Source organism: Rhinolophus ferrumequinum, chromosome 26 (genome assembly GCF_004115265.2).
Source record: "Rhinolophus ferrumequinum isolate MPI-CBG mRhiFer1 chromosome 26, mRhiFer1_v1.p, whole genome shotgun sequence".
Taxonomy (NCBI): domain Eukaryota; kingdom Metazoa; phylum Chordata; class Mammalia; order Chiroptera; family Rhinolophidae; genus Rhinolophus; species Rhinolophus ferrumequinum.
In genome coordinates, this window is record NC_046309.1 from 29,017,497 (window position 1) to 29,042,476 (window position 24,980).

The 24,980-nt window shown below is 36.6% G+C and overlaps 1 pseudogene; it reads left to right on the forward strand.

The window, feature by feature from the left end:
- The first annotated feature begins 4,647 nt into the window (after nt 1-4,647).
- LOC117018219 (60S ribosomal protein L29-like) lies at nt 4,648-5,189 on the forward strand (annotated as a pseudogene).
- Nucleotides 5,190-24,980: the final 19,791 nt, after the last annotated feature.

A 24,980-nucleotide genomic window follows, 5' to 3' on the forward strand; every position in this document is an offset into this window, starting at 1 on the left:
TGTCTGCGGCCTGGGCAAGTTCTGCAGTTGAAAAGTTGCTTATCTCTGCTTCCCAAAGTGGCTGAACTGGGTGATGCCAGATCTGGCGGTTAAGGGAGACGAGCCGAGCCCCGTCTCCATTCTGTCTCAGCAGTGTAGGCCCTGCTCCTTACTGAGGCTTAGGAACTGAAGGAGGTTCCCCTGGCCCTGTCTGTTAAAGGCCACGGCGCGCCGCCCGGGCGCCTGGGCTGACAAAGGGCCACGTTGCAGATGACCCCGGCGCCTTCACCCCAGGACAGTGCGCCTGATACTCGCCGCTAGATAGAATATCTATACTCTAGACAGAGGTAAGGCCACTGCACTTGCTATAATTGGAGGAATGAACCTCAGGATACGTTGGGGACCTTGAGAAGAGAGGAATTCACCCAAAACTATAGGTACTGCAGGCATCCTCGATAGCAAATCCCTGCTTTGGCTTTTCTGGCCGTGAGAACCCTTTTAAAGTTCAATGTGAAGATTGCTTTTGAAAAAACTCCAGCAAAGCAGACTTAAAAGTACCTATATGGTTAATTACTCTTATTGCTGGACTTACACAAATAATCAAGCCAAGGTTATTGAAACTAGACTTATTTTGCAAATAAGTTAGGCTAAAATGGGGGTGACTTATAGAAATACTATGTTTCAGTAGAAACATACCTTTATGAATATTAGAATCTAGTGCTGTTTATTGTCTTTTGAGTTTTGTTTTGTCTTCTACTTATAAACTGGACTGGATCTGAATTCTTCTAGTTTCCTCCAATATCTGCCAATGACTCTTCAAACAGGTTTCCAACTTTTCTCCCATTTTTTGACTTGGAATCATTGAAAACTAAAACTGGCCTTTTCCTGAGACTGGCAGTACAAACTGCAGCTAAACGACATGCTCCCTGATGATCATTGCAATTATCGTCTTCATAGTTTGGGTCCTGGGGGACATAGTAACAAAAGTTACTCTTTCTTCTTTGTCCCATATTAGGGAACAGGTATCCTGGTCTGCTGCTACCTCTACCATTGCTGTGTGCTTGTAAATTGAATATCCGGAATGCCCCCTCTAAGGCTCAGAGACTATTTGAGGAAGAGGTGGGCATTTGAGATTGTAAAAGCCAATTAGGAGGGGCACAATGGATGGACGAATCTGACTCCATCTTGAAGCTAATGCTCCATCTTAACTGAACCTGGACCTCGTTGCCCTCTTTCCCTCAGGATTGAAGGATGAACAACAAAAAGGGGATTTGTAACCATAGAACCAGCTCAAAATAGTCCTGTCCTGTTTAATGAGGTACTGAGTTGTTTTTCAGTACACTAATACACTAAAACTGCAAGTCATGCACCTGAAGCATGCATGGAAGAGAGAACTTGGATCTCCAGCTGCATCCAGAACTAGTCTTACCCCACCCCATACCCCTTCCCCCCCAACCCCCCTGACACACACACACATACACACACAGCCAGAATTTAAACATGGAACCCTTTCAGAAGCATATGGTCCCTTGTCCAGGAAGATCCTGTGTTGATGTGTTTTGGGGAGTTCAGGCTTTTGAGCATTAACATCCGGTTCTCCTGGGTGGCATCATTCATAATAAAATAGCCAATCTTTCTCCACTGCAATTTTTGGTGTTTAGTGTTTGGCTCTGCCTAGTGACAGGTGGAAGAACTCCTTCTCTTCTGTAACAGTACCAGAAATAAATTTGAAAGTCTCTGGAATTTCTAAGCCAACTTTTAAATACCAAAGTCAATATTAGTAGGGAAAGTTTAGGCAACAAGAGGCCTGATATCTAAAAACTAAACATGATGTGAATGTCAGTAAAATAAATTATAACTGAAAGAAGGGTGTATTTTGAAAAATAAGCTCAATCTTACATAGAGAACTAAGCATTAATTTTGAAGTATAGGGAAACATATATAATTGATGATACAATAAAGGCTAGGTGAACTATGTAAGAGTACTTTTATTTATATAATGCCCCTTTCCCCTTACAAAGTTCTATGCCTTATTTGTGCTAAAATGTGATACATAGAACATTTACTGATAATGCCTTATAGCTTTGAATAATGATGATAGTAACTAATGTTTATTCAGTACTTACTGTATGCCAGCCATTGTTCGAGAGTTCTACATGCATTAACTCTCGTTAACTCAATGTAATCTTCTTAACAACTTTAGGAGAAGATGAAATTATACAGCAAGAGACAATGTCTTGGCAATTAGAAGGGGAGGGGCAAGAATGTGAACCCAAGCAGTCAGGCTCCCAAGTCTACCTGCATAACCAAATTGTGTAAAAACCAAGGCTGATTTATAAGGAAAAGGTTTAATAAAGTAGGTTTTCAGCTAATGAAGAAGAACGCAAACATATCTTTGGACATGATCCTCACCATCTATAAGTCCAACTTCAACAAATATTGAATAAATTATTACCTTGCTCCTGAAGCAGAGGCTACCATAGTGAGAATACTCACTGAACTTGGGTAACTTACAAATAGTAGACAGACTACAGTGGAAATTGATGTTATTTATTCTTAACTGAGTTGAAAAAGCCACAGCATGGTGAAGGTGTTGGAGCTGTCAAATTAAAATAGCATAAAATGACTGGTGTTCTTGAAAACAATTTTCAGAATTTCTGAGACCCTGGTAATATTCTGTTTGGCTACAAAATTGTCTTGATTTCTTCCAACTTTTTCAATTATGCTTATTACGTAAGAAATGCCAGGCATGTGACTGTAACAAGCATACTCAGAGATTTGCACCACAAAAATAAGTTTGCCATGGAAACCAAGTTAAATTAAATTTTAAAAGGTTGGTTTGAGCTCATATGATGCAATGAAAAGGGCACATCACATTTATGATATTCTTCTTCCAAATCCAATAACCTCAGTCTAATCAAGAGAAAACACCAGACAAACCAAAAATTGAGAGGCAGTCTATAAAATTCTGGACAATTTCTCTTCGAAAGTGTCGAGGTCATGAAAGATAAGGAAAGATGGAGAAACCATCACAAATTAGAGGAGACTACGGCAATATCATGACTAAATACAACCTGGTAATGTGAACTAGATCCTGCAACAGAAAAACATATCAGAAAAATGGGAGAAATCTGAATAAAATCTGTAGTTAATTTCTTTGCTTTTGGTAATTTCTTTGTTTTGAAAATTATAACATAGTTTTATAAAATGTCAACAATAGGGGAAGCTGAGTGAAGTTTATATGGTATCATGACTGCAGAACTTGCATAAATTTAAAGTTATTTCAAATTAAAAATTAAAATAAATAGAGAACCAAATCAATAAATATATTCCCACAATTTGCCTCCCCCAAAAAGAGGGATTGAGACTGTTTCTACGTGAAGACTCAGTGACTTCCATGATTTGATTCTTTTTACGTAAAATGGTTGGTATTAATGTTAAGATGATCCTTCCCTCGCCATATGATCAAAAACTCATTATTGACTCTCTTATGTTCAGATCAGATTTATTGCCTAGCTTAACCTGGAGGTGGTATAGACACAGTCAGTGTGTAAACTTCACTATGGTTCTAGCAACTGCTTTGTTTAGGACCTAAGCACAGGTGCAGTCATATGTGACTCAACAAATACAGGTTGTTCTGAGAAACAGAGTTAGAGAATGCTTTTTATTTGCTTTTCCTATTTGCATTTCATTTAATACCAAGGATTTGATTATTTTCCATTGTTGTTCTTAAGGATCAAATAATAACACTACTCCTGGATCCTCCATAACGTGACTGTTAAACGAGATTTATTCATTCACATGACTTACACTTTGATAATACTAAAATACATACTTGTCTTTTTTCTTCCTTCAGCATCTCAACACCTAAACTGCATACTTCTACTAAATTTACCTTAACTTCCCACCTGTCCAGCCACATCTATGTTCTTTCTGTAAGAAATCATTTGGTAGGAATAAACTAAGAATACAATTTTAACCTTTGATTTTGATTTTATGATTCATTTTCCTTATCCTTAGTATTATCTTTAATACTTAAGAATATATAAAAATATCACTTAATAAGGGCTAAAAAAGATCAAATAAATATACCATGTAAACATTTATAATTAGGTAATAATGGTTCTATTTCCAAATCCTATCAAATTTTCATTTCTAAAATGCTGTTGCTGAGAGGCTCTTTCCTGCATTATTAAGTGACCATGTTTGCTTCATGGTTAGTCACAATTTACATCTCTTCTGAAAATGGCATAAAATACGGTGCAAATTCTCTAATGCATTTGCAAAAAATATTTTCTTTTAATGACTCCTAATGAACTCTTTGTTTTATGCAGTGTGTAAAAAGTTGCCAAGATGTATAAAACAATTAGGATGACAAAAAGCATGAGTTTTAAAAAGCCATTTCACTTGTGCAATGTGTGTGAAAATCTAAAATAACTCCTAAGGGAAAAATTAATTTTAATAAGCTTTCTTTCTTGCTTAAAGACTGTAAATCTAAGGCACAAAGAACTGTGTATTAATGGATCTGGAATAATATGAGTTTCATCCTGTAGAATAAATCTATTTCATGATCAATCTGTAACTTTACACTTGAACTGTAGGAATATTTGGTTATTTACTAGACTAACTATATATTATGCCTTCAAGAAGTACAATATTAGGGCTCTTCTGGTCCCAGGAGTTTGGGAGTTGCGGGCTTGGGTGCAGACATGGCCAAGTCCAAGAACCACACCACGCACAACCAGTCCCGAAAATGGCACAGAAACGGCATCAAGAAACCCCGATCACAAAGATACGAATCTCTCAAGGGGGTGGACCCCAAGTTCCTGAGGAACATGCACTTTGCCAAGAAGCATAACAAGAAGGGCCTGAAGAGATGCAGGCCAACAACGCCAAGGCCTTGAGTGCACGGGCTGAGGCCATCAAGGCCCTCGGAAAGCCCAAGGAGGTCAAGCCCAAGATCCCAAAGGGCGGCAGCCGCAAGCTCAGTCGACTTGCCTACATTGCCCACCCCAAGCTTGGGAAACATGCTCGAGCCCGCATCGCCAAGGGTCTCAGGCTCTGCCGGCCAAAAGCCAAGGGCAAGGCTCAAACCAAGGCCCCAGCTGGTCCTGCAGCTGCAGCTCCGCCTCCAGCTCAGGCCCCAGCTCCCAAAGGTGCCCAAGCTGCCACGAAGGCTCCAGAGTAGAGGCCTCTGTCTGCCGATGGAGGACGAGAGACTGGGGGACCCTGGGCTGCTGTCTGCGTGGGACTAGTGTCCTCCTGTGTTACCTGGACCAATAAAGCTGAGGCAGGATCTGGAAAAAAAAAAAAAAAAAAAAAAAAAAAAAAAAAGAAGTACAATATTAGGTAAAAAGTTTAAAAGGTGAAATCTTAAATAATGTTGCATGAGTTGTAGGGGTGGAAATTTACCCTTCTTCCCTTCTAGGTTATTTGACTGTCAAATAATTATATTGACCTAAGACAGATAAACAGGAGAAAAACAAATTTCATATGGTCAGAAACCTAAATAATATTAAACAATATCCAGAATCTCATAAGATAATACTCATGTTTCAATTAAAAATGAAGAACCAGGATGATCTCAAACTGAATGAAAAAAAGACACTCTATATATGCCAATACCAACATGACAGGTGTTAGATCTATCTGACAAAGTTTTAAAAGCAAAATGTTTCCAAAAGCAATTAAGAACACAATTGAAACAAATGAAAAGAAAAAAATGTCAGTAATGAAATAGTCTCAGCAGATAAAGAAGATGTAAAAAAAAAAAGAAAAGAAAAGAAAATGGAAATTTTAGAACTGTTAAATAAAAACAGTTGATACACTCATGAGAAAAATGGAGGAGAAAGTAGAATCAGAAAACTAGAAATTAGAATAGAAATTATCTCATTTGAAAACCAGAGAAAATAGACTGAAAAACAACAACACAGGGCCTCAAAAATCCATGTGACTATAACAAATGATCTAACATTTGTGTCACTGGAGTCCTGGAAGGAAAGATAAGAGATGGAGGGGCTGAAAAAGTATTCAAAGAAATAGTGGCTGAAAACTTCTCAAATTTAGCAGGTGACATAAAACTACAGATTCAAGAAGGTGAACAAATCTCAAAAAGAATACACTCAAATCCACACCAAGACACATTATCATCAAATTCTGAAAAATAAAGAGTAAGAAAAATCTTGAGAGCAATGAGAGAAATGACGCCTTACATATAGGGGAAAAATAATATTAATGACAGTGGATTTCTCATCAGACACCTTGGAGGCCAGAAGGAAGAGGCACATTTTTCAGTGCTGAACAAAAAATAAAAAATAAACTATCAATTCACAATCCTGTACCCAATAAAGGTGTCCTTCAGGAATGAAGAGAAAATCAAGACATTCTCAGGTAAACTAAGAGAATTTGTTGCCAGCAGACTACTCTAAAGAAATGGCAAAAGGAAATTTTCTAAACAGAAAGTAAATGGTAAAAGAAGGAGTTTTGGAATATCAGGAAGGAAGAAAAAACACAGTAAGCAGAAAATATTGATAAACACAATAGACATTCCTTTTCCTCTCAGGTTTCTAAATTGTTTGATTGTTGAAGCAAATATTATAAAATTATGTGATGCAGTTCTAAATGTTTATAGAGGAAATTTATAATACAATTATATTATAAAGAAGGGAGGAGTAATGGGATTTAAAGGAGGTAAAATTTCTGCACTTTCCTCAAATTGATAAAATTATAATAGTAGATTGTGATTATATATAATATATGGTATACATATATTATCTATATATCATCTATCATAATATCTACAACAACCACTAAAGAAATTATACAAATACATACACTGAAGAATACTATAATTAAACCAATAGGGAATTTTTATAAAGTAAGTAACCCACAGAAAGGCAGGAAAAATAAAACAAAAATCCCAGAGAACAATAATTTATACATAAAAATGGGAAAAGTTTCAAATTATGAATCTCAGATTCCAACTCAAGAACCTAGAAAAATAAGAGCAAAATGTACCCAAAGCAAACATATGAAAAAGAATTAAAATAAGAGCAGAAATTAAGAACATTGAAAATAGCAAAGCAATAGAGAATATCCATGCAACAAAGATCTGTTTTTTAAAAAATGATGTATAGAATTGACAAATCTCTTGCAAGAGTGACAAAGTGAAACAGAGAAGACACAAGAGAGTAAAATCATAAGCAATCTTACCAATGAATATGGAAACAAATCTCTTAATAAAACAGCAAAATACATATACTTGTATTCTGTGTACTTCTACATATACACGCACACATGCATGTTTGAGGAGCAAAACATTTTTGATAATATTTATATTCCTTTTCAATATAAAAAGAATTTTAACAAACTAAAAATAAAAGGAAATTCTTAATCAGACAAAAATTATCTAGGAAAAATCCATATTATACCTAATGGTGAAATGTTGGAATCATTCACTTTGAAATCAAAATAAGGCAAGGATGTCCATTATCATTGTTTCTATTCAGAACATTTCTAGCTTCCTACAAAAGTAGCTACAGAAGAAAAATAAATGAAATGTGTAAGATTTTGTAAGGAAGAAACTTATTTAGAAATGGTGAAGTGGGATATGTATATAATACAATGCACCTTCGTCGTGTTTATGTGGCTGTCCAGCCCTCCCTAGAGCAGAAGACAGAACTCATATTTTCAGTTTCTCTTATAGCTAACACATCATCATTTGACTTGAATTTTTTCAGCTAGATAGTGAAAACACAAGCTACAAACATGAAAAGATATTTCTACTAAACTATAATTCATAAGAAAAAAGGCAAAACAGTCGAAAAATATACAATGACAGTCATTTCACAAAAGAGGAACGTGAAGGGCCTAATAAATGTTTAAATATTCTCAAAGTTACTACTATTTAGGTAAATGTACATTTTAACTGACTTGTGGCATATGCTTGAGATTGACAGAAATTAAATATCTCTCATCCCCAGGAGGTGGCCAAAACCTGAAACAACAATAACTCTCATATTTTGTGGTAGGAGTGTCTATAAATTTGGCAGCATTTTGTCGATAACTAGTAAAGTTGAAGTCCTTCAAACCTTGTGATCTAATAATTTCACTCTTAGATACCTAAAGCATTGTTTGTAAACTTAAAAAAATGAAACATAAATGATTATAAAGAGTAATGTAGACAAATGGACAAATACATTTAAAATATTTCTACAATGGAATACCATATAACAGTTAAAATGAATCAACAAGAAGAGATTTTAAAAACAATGAGTAAAAGAACCACATTGTAAAAGAATATGTACAGTTTTATACCTTTATATAAAGGTAAAAATATGCAGAATAATACTATAGCTTGTTAAGGGGTACACCCCAAGTAAGTTGGTGGTTACCTCTTAGGGCAAAGAAGAAATGCCATCATTTGGGAAGAAACAGAAGGGAGTTTCAAAGACATTTATGATACTTTATTTGTTGAGTTGCTTATTTTTTTGCATGCTTGTTCGTTGTTTCTGCTGTTGTTCCCATTATAAAGCAATACAGTAGTCCTCCCTTATCCACCAGAGTACACGCCAAGAATCCCAGTGCGTGCCTGAAACCACAGATAGCACTGAACCCTACATGCACTGTGTTTTCTCCTAAACACACATATCTATGATAAAGTTTCATTTATAAGTTAGGCAGAGTAAGAGATTAACAATAATACTTACTTGCAATAGATAGTTTGATGTCAGTTGTTTCAGGGGACCCCTTGCTGAAGTCTTCATTTAGAATCAATGCTTCTTGGTGCAACGTCTTACAATCAATCAGAACATGTTCTCTGTTCATGTCTCCACCCACAAATTTAATACCTTTTCCATCTTAACAAGTGCTTATTCTGCATAGTGCCCATAACTTTTGCAGTTTGAGATGTGAAAGCAATACTAGCACTAGTTTCTTTTTCCTTCTTCCCAGTTTTACAGATCAAAGAATCATTCCTACCATATGAGGTGTGACAATTAAGTTCGTGAACTTGTTGCACTGATTTTGCTAACCATTTTTTATATCAGAGGGATTATTCATTATGAAATTGTACAAACTGAACAGTTAACCAAGTTTACTATTTGGAAGTGCTGAAAAGGCTGCATGAACTTTTTGCCAATTCATGGCTCTTGCATCACAACAATGCACCAGCTCACACAGTACAGTGTGAGAGAGTGTTTAGCCAGTAAACAAATAACTATATTGGAACACACTCCCTACTCACCTGATCTGGCCCCCAATGACTTCTTTCTTTACCCGAAGATAAAGGAAATATTGAAAGGAAGACATTTGGATGACATTCAGGACATCAAGTGTGATATGACAACAGCTCTGATGGCCATTCCAGAAAAAGAGTTCAAAAATCGCTTTGAAGGTTGGACTAGGCGCTGGCATTAGTGCATAGCTTCCCAAGGGGAGTCCTTCAAGGTGACTGTAGTGATATTCAGCAATGAGGTATGTAGCACTTTTTCTAGGGTGAGTTAGGAAACTTAATTGTCTGACCTTGTAGATCTTAGTAACTTCAGAGTATGATTTTTTTTTTTTCTTATGAAGTTGAGAACTTTCACCTTTTCACTTACAGGAAGCACTTTATGGCTTCTCTGTGGTGTATCTGAATTGCCAGCATCACTACTCTTGCACTTTGGGGCTTTTATTAAGTAAAATAAGGGTGACTTGAACACAAGCACTATGACATGACAATTGATCAAATAACTGAGCAGGCTACTAAATGACTAATGGGCAGGGACCGTACATACTATGGAGACAGTGACAATGGATGATTCATGTCCTGGGCAAGACAGTGAAACCATATGAGTTTTCATCATCTACCTGATAAGATCGGTATGGGAAAACAGGACTGAACCTAGGGGGCAGCCATTTGGCTCCAACTGAAATTTACACAACATCTTCAAAGGTTGTGATAACAAGTTTAACTATACCTTCCTCCACCACAACGGATGAAACAGACCACAGTGGAAGGTTCCACTACAGGCCAAAGCAAGTTACATCCTGGTTGGAGAATATAAAACTTCAGTAATCAGAATCTCAGCGCAACTGTCAACCCTAGATTCTGCCCCTGACAACTCCTCTACTGGTGTTTCTCTTCTTAAGTAAACTTTCTGACTTCTATTCCTTTGTGCCTCATAAATGCTTTCAAAACCCCTGAGCGAGCGACCACATTACTAATTTACTGTTTACAAAGATTATACTAACTTAAACTCTTGTTGAGGTATATGAGAATGCCAGTTTTTCTGCTACTAGATATTAGTATTATTGTGAAAGCTTCGTGAGCTTGTGAAGGCGATCAAGCACTAGACGATAAGGAAATTGGATATTTGGGTACTGCTTTCATTTCAGGTTGAATTTATTGGAGGTCGGTATTTCAAAACAGATCAGACATTGCCTAGGCTCAGAGATCACCAGCTCACACTTGTCAGGAGTCAGGCACGCAACTTACCTGAGGTGGAGGCCCTGGGCAGCGTGGACTTGCCTGACACCTGTGGAGGTGTCAGGCGAAGTGACAAGTTCAAATTTATTGAAGCCAAACCACCTTTTCTCAATTCTGTTTTATCTCAGTCACAGAGCTTTCAGATAGAAAGACACTTTACATAACTTAATCCAACCACTCATGTTATAAACAAGAAAAAGAAAATCCAGAACAGTTCAGGGATTATCAGAAGTCACAGTTATGGGTAATGTTGGAGCTAAACTAACCAGGCTGGCTGACTCACAGCTCTGAGCATCTGTTCCTGAATTGCCTTGCATTGGCTCTGGCTCAGAATTGTTAAAATATGCAGCCATCCACAATCCCAGAACATACAAGGATTCAGAGAAGCCCTAAAGGAAATCAAGTTGTCTGCTTGTAAATTGTAAATTATGTAGAGTAGACATTTACTAGATTTCCTCAAACATATGCTTACATAAAGTTATTATCTTGGCCTGTTTGAAGGGCCAAGAGTGAGAGAGATTGAAGACATTGGGAATGACCACAAAGAGAGAGGTGACCATATGGATGGGTCAGAGCCAGTGGACACACAATTTAAAATAAAAGGCAATACATCTAGTTCATTAGACAAATTGATCTGTCGCACAAGATCAAATTAGAGGGCAGGCCTTTGAGCAAAATCAAATGTAACCAGGTGACAATTTATGTGGAAAGAAAATTTATATTAATTTATTAACATATTAACATGTTGATTACATATAATTATATATTCTTAATGTTATAACAATATATATAACTTTATAATATATAAAGTGCATATACATATATATATATATTTCTGTTCTTGGAGACAGGAATATATAAAAAGTAAATACATGAACAAAATACAGGTAAACCTAAGAGCAAAATAAAGAACTTTTTGGCAAAGTCTTATGAACTATTAAACTCAAGTGTTTTGCAGAGACCTCCAAACTTGTAGGTCATAGGAACTAACAAGGGAAATGTTAAATTGCTTTGCTCTCACCTGCCCTAAATTACTATTCACCAAACCCCACAAGAGAAAACAGCTCTTAATAAGATGTTTCCATTATTTTCAAAATAGCTTAATATATATTGGACTCTATTTGTGACATTAACTAAAGCTATTTGGAGATTAGACATTTCAAAAATGCTTTAACTCAGTAAAAATTTAATGAACGTATAACAGTCACAATTGTTTTAGATTATAAAATGTTCTAAGGACGACACCTAAATGGAAACACCAATAATTCAGGAAATAGCTCAGTTTAATTTTTGACTATAGCAATTAGCCTTTTAGTATTTAAATAATAAAACTATTAACCATTAAATAAATACTCATTAACATTAAAAAACTTTTATCAGACTATCTTGCAGGTATATCAAGTTTATTTAGGCAAACATATAGCTACAAATCCAGTTGAGCCAATTGATGGATATCTAGACTAAATATTAAATGTTAATTAGAGTTGCTAAAATCTTGGTAAATGAAAAACCGTCCTTCAGGTAGTATAGGTAATTTATGTGGACATAGCTGAGAGATGAGTTTCAATTTATTAGTGTCGTAAGCTGAGAAAGGGCAGTTCTGCCATTGATGATAATCGAGAACAGATGATTTGGGGATAACAGTGCCTGGAGAGAATAAATTTGGGTTCAGACATATTTAGCATCAGATGGCAGGAAGGTAAGCATCGATGGGGATAAACTGTGGAAACTAACCTGTGGTGAGAGTCAAGGCTAGAGAAAATTTTTATAGTCATCTAAATCATAAAGTTTTTAAAAAAACAATTATAGATAATTGTGAGAACTGTAGTGCTGGGTAGGATAGGGTGAAAGTGACAAATGTGAAAGATACTGAATTTTTAGATAATCATGAATCAGAACAGTTGAATATACTGTTCATGAATTAATTTTGAAAAAAAACTGATGTTGATCAGTAATAACAAACCCTAGAGATTATACTCACTAATTAAATTATGTATTTTTTTATGGGAGATGCAAATTAACAATGAAATGGTCATTATTAAGGAGAAGTAAAAGTCAAACTGAAAAGACCCAACAATCAACTGAATCTCTACAAAATAAAAATATAAAAGACCAGGGGTGGCACGAATAGTCATTTATCATGTTGGCTCAATTCTAATAGTTATGTCGGTGAGTTAGAATGTTAAGGTCACCATTTGATATAGAAGAAATTGGAAACCACTAGTAATAGAAAATGTTCAAGAGGTCAGTGAACATTAGATGTAAAGGTCTTTAACAACTGTGTGCAGATCGTGTGTAGAAGGTGATGTAATATCATCCCATGTGAGGTCACATTAATAAGAGAGTCAACCTCAGGATGAGAAGCAAAACTTCACAGTGATATTTCAGAAACTGTATCGCCACCTCACCTGTGGAATATTCACTGTGTAATTAGCTCCATTTTTTACAACTATTTCTGTTGCATTTGTGATAAATGTTTTTAAGAAGACATGGGCTCTTTCTTTCTGGCTTAGCTACTACTTTGCGTAGTCTATAGTGAGTCTATAACCTCAGAGGATTCCAGATGGGTGCATGTTCTGGAGAAAGCCTGCTCGTGTCCGAGAAAGCCTACTCCCATTAAACAATTGGTTTAGATTGGAAACCCCACAAAATTTGAATATGTGTATCATACAGGGAGTCATGTGGGGTGGCATGCAGGGCCTCTGGTCCCGCTCCCCGCATAAGAATGCAGGATATGGCGAGGTCAAAAATGAACACCAATGGAGCCATAGATAGGGGAGTCATACCACTATAGTCTCACTGGCGGCTGGGTTGGAGACACAGGAAACAGGAGCCACAGAATCTGCAATCCACACTTGGCCACACTCCACCACTTGCTACCTCAGCCACCATCTTCTTGCTAGCCCCCATTTTCTGCTAGCGTAGCCACAGCAGTTATATTAGTGGCCAATGGATCCCTGGTTACAGCTGACGGCCAACTAGCCACAGCTGATGGCCATCCAAATCACAGTTGATGGCCCTATACTACCTGAGCCACCACCTTTCTATGTGAGGCCGAGAGCCTGGAAACTGCTCTCTGGGGCTCTGTCCCCACATGTGTTTCCTCAGTGTTTTACAGAGTCTCGATGGCTTTAATGAGTTTTCACTTTAAAAATGTCAGATTATTTCATAGCTTATGGACTTTTAAAGTTGGTCATTTACAAAGGAGTTTAATTCAATTCTTTCAAACAAATACTGGGTGAGTATTAGAGCCAATGCTGTGTAGAGACTTCAATGATACAAACATGAATGAGAAAAAAACTGCTGCTCTCCTGACGCTCACCACCTCCTGAAGTGGAGAGGTGACAGAATGCAGAAAGACTTCCATGCAGGGTAAAAGCGTGATGTTTGACTTTCTGGTACTGTTTTATGTGTTTTATTATTTCCTGTGATTTTGGAGGTCTTCATTAAATGCTTTGATCAAAATTACAAAATAAGACACTTAAGCATAGATAAATATGTCTCTGACTAGGAGGTATTATGTAGAAAATTCAAAATAGTGGAGAATTGAAAAACTGTTGATTTTGGGCTCCAGAATTGTCTTTGTTCTTATGTATAAATAGTTCTTTCTCTCAAATCCGCCCCATGAAAACATGAAACTCCAAACAAGATTTGAAAGCCACATGATGGTACCCAACCCACAAGACACTGGGTTAGTTGCTATCTCAACTTGCTCAGTTACTCCCCATTCTATAACAAAGATAGAAATGCCTTTGATATAGATAGTACTGACAGTGATATTGTATGACAACTGTGTGGTGTAAAAAATTCTGAGTAGTAAGACAAACTAAAACAGCATTTTTGTTTCAATTGTATGAGCCATAGCTTGCAAGGAGTAGTAAAACAAAGTAAATGTCAGGGAATAGCGTTAATATATTCATAATTAAACTACAATAATATGAACAGGAAAATAAGACTTTAGCAGACTTTGTGCTGTGAACAATCTCCTTGCAGATACATTAGTCATCCCAATCGTAGGAACAGTATATTGAATTGCCAGGATTTAGCTAAGCATGTTCTTAAGGCTTGAGAACACTTTGCTTCAGGTGGAATGACTTATAACCTCAATTTAGCATAAATAAAGCTATTGTTTAAGGCTTGTGTACTTTTTTACTTATGCATAATTGAATTTACCCATGTTAATTAAAACCTTTTTAGGGTTATTATACAATAGGCAAACAAACCAATTTAGAAAGAGCTTACTTATTATACAAAATTAAATATACCTACTTTAACAAAGAAAAAATTTTAATGAATCCTAAATAACAAGCTAATTACTAAAAAATTATTTTTTATTTATTGCTTATGTAATAAGTATGCATATATATGGATCAGCTGAGATTTGTTCTTTGAGGGAAGTATCCATAACTAATAGAGACCAAGATCCTAATAAAATAAAGAAATAAGAAAAATTAAGGGAAATTAAAATAACATTTTAATATTTTTGTGAGCTAGATTTCAATTTCTGTTGAAGTAGAAAAGGGGTCAAAATAAAAAGAATGAAATTCAATAGAGAAAAATACCAAAAAATCAAAGGAAAACACAGCACATTGTAAAAGTAAAGATAAAAATCACATGATAACACATAAAGGCCTAAACAACACTTGTCAATCATATTCAGCCACTAGTCAATAATTCAACCAGATCAGAAGAAAAGAGTATAAAAGAAGGAAGGAGAAAAGTTATTCAAATGAAAGTTTCTGTTTATTACTTCCAAGTTGATTGGGGGTTCACTCATTCATGCCCTGTGCCTGACAATGGGATTATAACAGTAGATAAGACCAACCTGGCACCTCTATTCATGGAGCTTATAGTCTACAGAAAGGGTCAATATATGAGTAATCAAATGACTATTTGTGTAATTAAAAAATACTGATGAGTGCTATGAAGGTAACATAAAAGTTGTTAGGATGGAAAATAACAGGTGGCTGCTTACTTTAAACAGCGTGGTAAGGAAAGACCACTCTGAGGAGATATTTAAACTAATACTGAATGACAAAAAAGAGCTAGAAATTCAAAGGGGAGCATTTCAGGTAGAGAAACGAGCAAGGGCTAAAGCCCTGAGACAAAAACTAGCTAGGCTGGTCCCTGGAAGTAGAACAGTTGCTGGAGCAGAGTATTTATTTAAGCGAGCAGCAGGGAAAGCAGATATTCATATAAGAAGTAATTTACAGGGAAAGACATGAACCCACATATTAATAAGTAATTACTAATATAGATACAACATATCCCAAACATTCTCTAGTCTGTCTCCTTCCTACTTAGTCCAGATCTCATTTCTCCTATGTGGGGAGAAGAATCAAGAAACAGAATTAGACAAAGGAATTCTCTCCAGAAGGTATTTGTGTATTTGGTTTTCTGTGTGTTCCACCATATCTGGAACATTTAGCATTCCTAAAATTTATATTTTTGGGAAGGCATTGAAAGACCAGAGGCTATTTTACACAGCTTCTTTAGATTGCATAATTTTTCAAAATTGTTATTTGTTTCCAGAGATGACTCACCAGTTTGGGTGTATCATACTTTCAAGGAATTAGCCCAAGGTCCAAGGATCATCTTTTAAATTTTTATCAAAATTTCTACTTGACCATAGTTCAGGTTGTCTTATTTTTCTTAGGTACTGTGCCTGTGGGACTTTATTGATTTGCCAGGATGTCCTACTTCAAGCTGATTTCAAAAGCAGAGTAATTTGTTACATTTTTAGAAACTAGGTGAATCTGCAGAATTGGGCCATAGCAGAGTAAAATAAATGACAGATGACTTACCAAAGTGTCATGCAGGATCTCTGGTCCTGCTCCCCCCCATAAGAACGCAGGATATGGTGAGGCCAAAAAGGCACACTCACGGAGCCATAGATAGGGGAGTCATACCACTATATTCTCACTGGCAGCTGGGCTGGAGACACAGGAAGCCAGACACATGATCTGTAACCTGCTGTCTGCTTCTCCGCCAAACAACCAACCCCACTTGCTAGCTGCATTCCGATGTGCTAACTGCAATCCACTCTTGCTAGCTCAGCCACCATCTTCTTGCTACCCCCGATGTGCTGCTAGCGTAGCCACGACAGTTATATTAGTGACCAATGGCTCAGTGGTTACAGCTGACAACCAACTAGCCACAGCTGATGGCCATCCAATCACAGTTGATGGCCATTTACTACCTGAGCCAGCACCTTTCCATGGTTGGCGGAGAGCCTGGAAACTGCACTCCTGGCTCTGTCCCCACAGCCCTTTATTTCCTTTGTCCCAACAGTCTCCAGTAGTAAGAATGTAGTTGTTTTTTTCTTTATTAAAACAAAATACTTGAAGAAGAAGGACTTTAATTTCTATGTGGAGATTGAAATATTGGTACCTGGAGTGCTGTGTTCAGGATTGATGGTGTGGGACTGCCGTATAGATGAACCGTCCTCCTTAAAACCAGATTCTTTGAATACATCAGAAAAGAAACCTCTTTAAAGAGAGCTTCAGACAGTCCTGGATTCTGTTGATTTCTATTCTTTGGCAGAGGTTTCTGTGTGTTCTTAATAAGAGTAAGTGCCACCAAAAGTCCTGAGCACTGTTTCAAAAGAAAACCTCCCGAATCCCAGGGAAGGTGTCTGAGATGGTTATGGGTACTTAAGACATACAGGTGTCCCCGTAAAGCTATTAGGGCATGTGCCTGTGCCCCCTGGCAGCGGGGCACAGAGCAGGCAGCCATGGCTGCTGACTGCACAGGTTTCAGAGATAAAGTGGAACACATGGATGTTTAGGTGCTGACTCCAGCTAAGAGGATAATGACTAGTATCATCTAAATGAGGTAGCAAAGTGAAGACTCAGAATCTCTCCCCATGCACAGATTGTAATTAAATAATTGTAATGCCTTTGTTGTAATTATTTGTCAGTAACTGTGCTCCTGAGTATTGCCTCTTTCATCTTCATCTGTTGTGTCAGCTCAGCTGCACAATGAAACATTCACTTGGCACAGATGAGGCGAAATGAATAACTTACTCACCACCAAATAATGCCTAGAGAGTTGTGTCAGCAAGGCAAGGTTCTAGGCTGTTTGTTCATAACTTTGTACTTTTAGGAGACAAACCACAGTTTCCTGATCTGGGACAGGATACAGTTGGGCTTGCTATGTACTCCATTTCTTCTGTAACATTCACACATGGAAACCTCTGTGAGGTCTCAAGAATATGACCAGAACGTATAGTCTTTTGGTATCTAGAACTTAATATTATCATGTTATAACAATCAGGTATCTTGAGGAATGGCATTGAAAAATATAGTTCCTATTTTGGCACTGTACAATCTATAGCCTATAACATAATGTTTGTCTCAAACAGTGAAACTTAGGAGTGATGCCAAAACCCCTAAATGACTAAGCAACAGCTTTATATTGATAATACCCATAATAATTCAGAAGAGCAGTGAGTAAAGAGACTCACTAAGCACTGAATCTGGTTAATGAGTCAAAAATGGGAACATGGAAACAAAGACAGACTTAGACCAAGTAAAAGAAAGCAAGACCTTCACAGTAGACTTCCGCTAAGAAACTTACCTTAGTAAATAAGCATCACCTTTCTCCATTTCTCCTGGGAGTTCAGAAAGAAGAAAGAGGTTATAACTGTAATATGTGAGATTTAATTTTAATATAATAAAAGGAAATGTATGAGCAGGGTTGGTAGAGCTCTATTATGTAATGCCTGTCTTTAAACGTCTCCCCTTCTGCAGGCTCTTTCCCGTTATGATTGCTTTGTCTTGTTACCAATGTTATGACTGCAATGGAGCTTTGGATCCTACCATCTCAAGAGACTTTGCATTTAATGTGGAAATTTTAAAAATAAAAAATACCCCAGCATGCGAAATAATATTTGGGCATAATGATTTTCAAAAACACTGAGTAGGTTAACATATTTGTCCAAGAAAGTTCTTTAAGTTTGAATCAGGAAGGTTGTCACCTAATCTGACTATAGAGATTTCAGACAAGTCTGACTTTGAGGGTTATGGGTAAGAAGGAAGACACAGAGAAAGTTCGGGAATTTTATTTCCATGCATGTTATGGATGTGGGTCTGTAGGAGGCTGAGCACAGGAAAGATGTAGCTCTTCTAATTTCTAATAATATTTTGTACTATTTTCTGTAAAGTCTTATTTATCACTTGTTAGAAATATTCATAGGTTTCCTTATTTTTAAAATATTATATATGATATCTGATGAGGCAGAAAAGGGTTAATAAAAGTGAAACTGAAGGGAGACTGCCCAGGCCTGCATCCCCTCCCCAAGAACCGCCCCAGGCTCATCCCTTAAAAATAAATCTAAGATGTCTAAACCCTCATAAAAAGAAGAGATAAGACCCAAGTGGTATTAACTTGTCCTTCACACATGCACAAACTGCCAAAACTTGCCCGTTAGTTGAACTCTAGCCTAATTATAATGCAATTAGAATGGAATGAACATTAAGACTTGGCCCCCCCCACCATGGGTTTTTCTGTATGCATTCTGGGTAAGAGCATGAGCAGAAAGAAAGTAGTTATATAACCAACATATGTCAATCAAATGACCTCAGTCTATACGTCACATCTACTGCCATAAGGAAATTTACCTACAATTTCCTATATAAGAAAAAGCGAACCTAAAGTTAGGGGCAGTCCTTTGCCTGGCAACGTCTAGTCCAGCTTCCTTCTTCTTGAATAAACTTACTTCCTTGCTCTCCTCATTTCAGGCTGAGTCTATGAATTCTCTTTACCTTTTGCAAACAACCAGGGGTTAATTCCAATGATACAACAATATCTAAACATCTTCATGTTCTAGTTACTTATTCCTGGCAAATACAAAAACATAAATATTTGTATATAGACCTTGGATATATAATTAATTGTCATTATGCACAGTAGCTATGTTCCATAATTCACTGTGAACACTGAATTTAAGAATACTGACCATGGCTCCTAGAGGAAATACAGTTACATGTATTCTTGTGAGCTTCTCGTCACGTATTTGTTAACCAATCAAGTCATAATGTTGTTTATGTGTGTTTCTGCTTAAAGACTTCTTATTAATACATACTGTTGATTCATTAACATGGAATTCAATCAACAGCATTGTAGTTCATGCCTGAATGAACTTAACTAACAAATGTATTTTCTCTGAAACACATATCAAAGCTGTTGACTGGCCAAAGTAACTCTCCAGAAAATCCACAAAAAGATCACTTTATTTGGGAAAAGAGAAAGAAATGACACCACCCTTGCAATGTGTGAATGCACACCTCTTGCCTGGGCTCCAACCAGCCGCCCATGTGCAAAAAGAAGACAGCGAGCCTTCCCAAGATGGTCTCTCTCTCTCTCTCTCTCTCTCTCTCCATATATATATATATATATATATATATATATATATATATATATATATATATATAGATGTAAATATCCCTCTCCCGGAAGTTACCACAAAGTTTAATAGGAAGTCAGGACTAGAGAATTAACAAGGGGCCCAGCTCTGCCCATAGTCCTCCCAGCTCTATGGTTAATCATCTTAATATGCCAATTCAGTTTTATCACAGCATTCTTGAGCATAGGAGCACAAAACAGCACTTTAACTCACCTCTTGGGGACCATTTTATTTATTTTTCTGTTTTTCTTTGTTTTTGTTTTGTTTTTTTGAGGGCCACTTTAAACAGAAATTTGCAACAAAAAAGCACGAAATGTAGCAGCAGTAAATAGGACACTCATTTCTGGTATGAAAGCTGAGACAAGAAGGCAGACTGTAGCCTTGTTTAACCTCAGCTGGGAACTTGGGCAACTCAAATTTTTCAGTCCTTTGTGCATATTCACAAATAACCATAAAAGTGTTACTGTTACCATGCAAAAGGTATGGCTACTCACCACACAAAAGCCAAAACTCAGGCGAGGTTGGTGGAAAGAAAAGCAGGTTTCCAAAATGCCAGACTTAAGGGAAAACAGTAGATTCCTCTTCACAAAGACTGCCTTCCTGTTCTTGATACCACTGAAAGGTTTTATAGTCATGCAAAGAGGGGCAGAACAAAAGAAGGGGAAGTGGATCAAGCAACTCCAGGGAAAAGCACTTTCCCAGAGGCTGCTCTGCCTCAGGGACAGGAGTGGATCCCATACAGATACAGAAACCTCTCCCAAGTCTTTGGCCAGGCCTGCACACTGGCTTGAAGTAAACAGGACCATTGAAACTGGTGTGCATAGTAAACAGAGTGATTAAGTTTTGGTGGGAGAGGACAGAAGCAAATGGAAGAAAAAATTTCAAAAAGTCCTGAGCCAAACCACACTATCAACTCAAATTACACCCGAAGTTTAAATCTCAAAATAGAAGACATAAGGTCATCGTTACATTATGAGTATTGATTTTGATGCCACAAATAAATTTTAACAAGTAGAAGAATTTAGAAAAACACAGAATTCACAAATAATGAAGGTCAACTGTAGTGACTTGCCTATATTCTCTTAATTTTAATAGTATTTTTTAAAGATGATTTTTTTTCTTTTCCTTTCCAATCTTTATATGTTTTCTTCCTTTCTATCTTTCTTTTTTAAATTCAGGTCATTTTCATCTAACATTTTCATGCAGCCTTTCTTTTTTTATTATTTAAAGATTTTATTGGGGAAGGGGAACAGGACTTTATCTTAGTTGTAGAGGGCGCAGCTCAGCTCCCGGTCCAGTTGCCGTTGCTGGGGGAGCAGCACACCATCCCTTGCGGGAGTAGAACCGGCAACCTTGTGGTTGAGAGGACGCGCTCCAACCAACTGAGCCATCCGGGAGGCAGCTCAACTCAAGGTGCCTTGTTCAATCTTAGTTGCAGGGGGCGGAACCCACCATCCCTTGTGGGACTTGAGGAGTTGAACCCACAACCTTGTGGTTGAGAGCCCACTGGCCCATGTGGGAATCGAACCGGCAGCCTTCAGAGTTCAGAGCATGGAGCTCCAACCGCCTGAGCCACTCGGCCGGCCCCCATATGTTTTATTTCTTTATCTTACCTTACTCCACTATGTGTATATAGGAACTCTGGGACAATGTTAAACACAGGTGGTCAAAGCAGGCATGCCCAGGAAAACCCTTTGATATTTTACAGTAAGCATGGAGTTTGCTGTAGGGTTTATTGTAGATCCCTTCATGAGATTAGGAAAGTTCCCTTTCATTCTTAGTTTACTTAGAGTTTAATTATTAATATTATCAAATCTTTTTCTTGCAACTGTTGAGATGATTGTGATACAGGCCAAATGAAAGGGCTTCTTGCTACAGAAACTCTTAAGTTTTCTTTCTTTAGTGTTTTAACTCCATTAGTTTCTTAATCATAAACAATAGATTGTTTTTAACCTAAGTCATAGAAATCTCCTATCCTTGATTTAGATAAGTACCACAAAACTTGTCATTCATGCTTATGGACCGTAATCATTGAAGCCTGATGTTCTCGCCTTCTCATTCCAGGCCCAGCTCCTGGACAATTAACAACACCTGAATGACTGGTTCAATGGCCACAGGCTCTATAGACTTAACGGATTTGTTAATTGAAATCTATTTTTCCTCATTCAGGGGCCTTGGGGATACAGAGGATGCTTCAGCAAGGTTGCCAGTGGCAACTAAAGAAGCCAGCATGGTCTTCTAGGCAGATCTCCAGACCACTTCCTCTCATCTGAGATCAGATAGGACGAGAGTTCCATGAATCCCCCAATAGGTAGGTACAGCTCTACGCCCCTGTCCAGCAGGAAGCAGATACAGAAGAAAAGATCTGTCTCTCAGCTTCCCAAAAAGACTTTATGGGGATCATGTCTCTCAAGGGGAAAACTAGGCAGGCAGTTAGAGATAGGCATCGGGTCTCCGCATTCCTGCATAATCCACAGAATGCAACTGCCCCAAAGACCTCCCCTCTCTGCCCAAAACTTCCCCTTTTCATTGTAATTATCTACCCCTATGACGAACAAATGGGTACAAAATACCCAACTAGATTAAACCGGCCACTCACACCTGCGCAGTAAAGGCCACAATGACCTTCATTTCACCTGGGCCTCATTATACCATCATTATAATATCATACATATGCCCGGAAGTTCATTAATATTATAATTGACTGAATTCTGGGAAGGAAAATGCAGCAGACTTAAAAGATGAGATAATAGCCTCTTGTCAATCACAGGTGTCAATCAAGTGGTTCCACACCTGGAAAGCAACAGCCCATTCTAGAGAAAAAAGATAAAAACTCCCAAGTCCTTGCCAGTCTGGGTCCTTTTGATCCTCTTGAGCCTTGCCTTGTCCTTGAGCCATTCTCTGTTGCTCGGATCCGCTCCTATTTCTTTGGAGTATACTATCTCTTCTAATAAACTACTCTTTCACCACTTTATTTCTGTGCTTCATTCAATTCTTTGCTTGAGATACCAAGAACCTGGACACCGCACAGAGAATAGCCCACTCTCCAGTAACAATTGTATATATGCAACTGTGGAAATAAATGTAAAATTTCCCTTCCCTGGAATGAACCAATTTGGTTGTCATATATAATTTTTTTTTTTTATGTAACTCTGGATTTTGTTTGCTAATCATTTCTTTAGAATCTTTGAATGTATGTTCATGAGACAGATTCTTATAATTATTTTTTGCAATGCTTTTATCAGGTTTTCAAATTAAAATCATTTGCCTTATAGCACAAGTTGGGAAGCATTTCCTTTCTATGCTCTGGAAGAGTTCTGTAAATTTGGTGTTACTTCTTAAATGTTAGAAATATTTATTGCTGTAGCCAACATAGCCCAAGGTTTTCGTTTGAGAAAGAAATTACATATTTGTTTTCTTAATTAAATATAAAACTATTCAGATTTTTCTATATCTTCCTTGTTTGTTTCCATAAATTGTATTATTTTAGGAGTTCTTTATTTGCAAAAAGTCTCAGATTTATTGCCACATATTCAAATTATCATTTTAGATGCAAATCACAGGTTTTGATAGATGATATTTATATTATCATTCAGTCAAAATGTTTTCTAACTTCCAAATTATTTCTTCTTTTATCCAGTGATTATCCAGATAATTGCCTAATATTACAACATTTGGATTTATTTCTAGTTGCCATTTTTGTTATTGATATTCAACTGTATTTCAATGTAATTTCAATTTTAATTTGAAAATTGATACGTTTCAAATAATGTAAATTTTATTAAGTGATTGATATGCACTCAGAAAATAATCTTCAGTTGTGTTCAGTGTTTTCTATATGTTCATTATGGTCAAGTTTGTTTATAATGTTTATTCATGTTTTTAATCTACATATTCTTTCAATTACGGAGGAGGGTGTTAGAATTTCTCCTAACTTAACTGTATGTAATTTCCTTTTGTTATTTTCTTATTTTATATTTTTGAAGCTATTATTCAGTGCATATAAATTTAGAATGATTATCCTTTCCTGGTAGAAGATAACACTAGAAAATACCCCTTTTTATTTTTAGTAACTATTCTTGCTTAAAATCTTTTTTCCCCAATATTAATATACTAGCTGTACCAACTGTCTTAAGTTTGGTGATTATATAGCACAGCTTTCCCAACCCTGTTGCTTTAAACCTTTGTGTGTTCTTATGTTTAGGGTGTGTCTCTTGTAAGTAGCATACTTTCACATTTTCATCCAGAATTACAATCTTCACCTTTTAATTGGAGTACATATTTTAATTTTTAAGGTATGAAGTTGAATCATATACAATTGCCATCTTTATGCACAAATAGATTACCTGCAACTTTATTTGGTTAAATCTAATTACTAATGCATTTGGGTTTCAAGCTACTTATTTTCAAACTGTTTTCTACTCTTATGAACTGTTTTATGTTCTTTAATCTGTAGTTTTATCTTCTTTTGGATTAATCAATTCTAATTTTTTTCTCCTACATGAGTGTGTTACTTATACAGTCTTTTACTCTTTTAGTGGTTAACCAAGAGATTATAAATGCACTTTTGACTTTCAAATGTCTAATATAAATTTATACTTTTACCATTTTTTAGAGAAGATGAAGACTTAGAAACCTTTAATTGCATTTACCCACCTCCTCACCATCTTGTGCTATTTCCCAGTATTTTATATATTTTTAACATTTTAAAAAACTTTTATTTTAGAATAGTTTCAGATTGACACAAACCTTGCAAGAATATTAGCATTCCCATATATTCAATTTCCCATTTCTCCTTTTGTTGCCATCATACATTATTTTGCTACTTTGTCATAACTAGTGAACCAATATAGACACACTATTAAGTCCAATCTTTATTCAGATTTTTCTAATTTTTACCTGATATTCTCTTTTTACTCCAGGATCCACATCATATTTACTTGTCAAATCTCTTTTGATTCCTCTAAACTGTGACAGTCTTTCTTGGTTTTTGATGACCTTGAGGATTCTGAGTAATGTTTTGTAAAATGTTTTTCAATTTGGATTTTGTATAGTTTTTCAATTTGGATCTGATGTTTTTCTCATGGTTAAACAGAGGTTGTGTTTGGGGAGGAAGAATACAGAGGT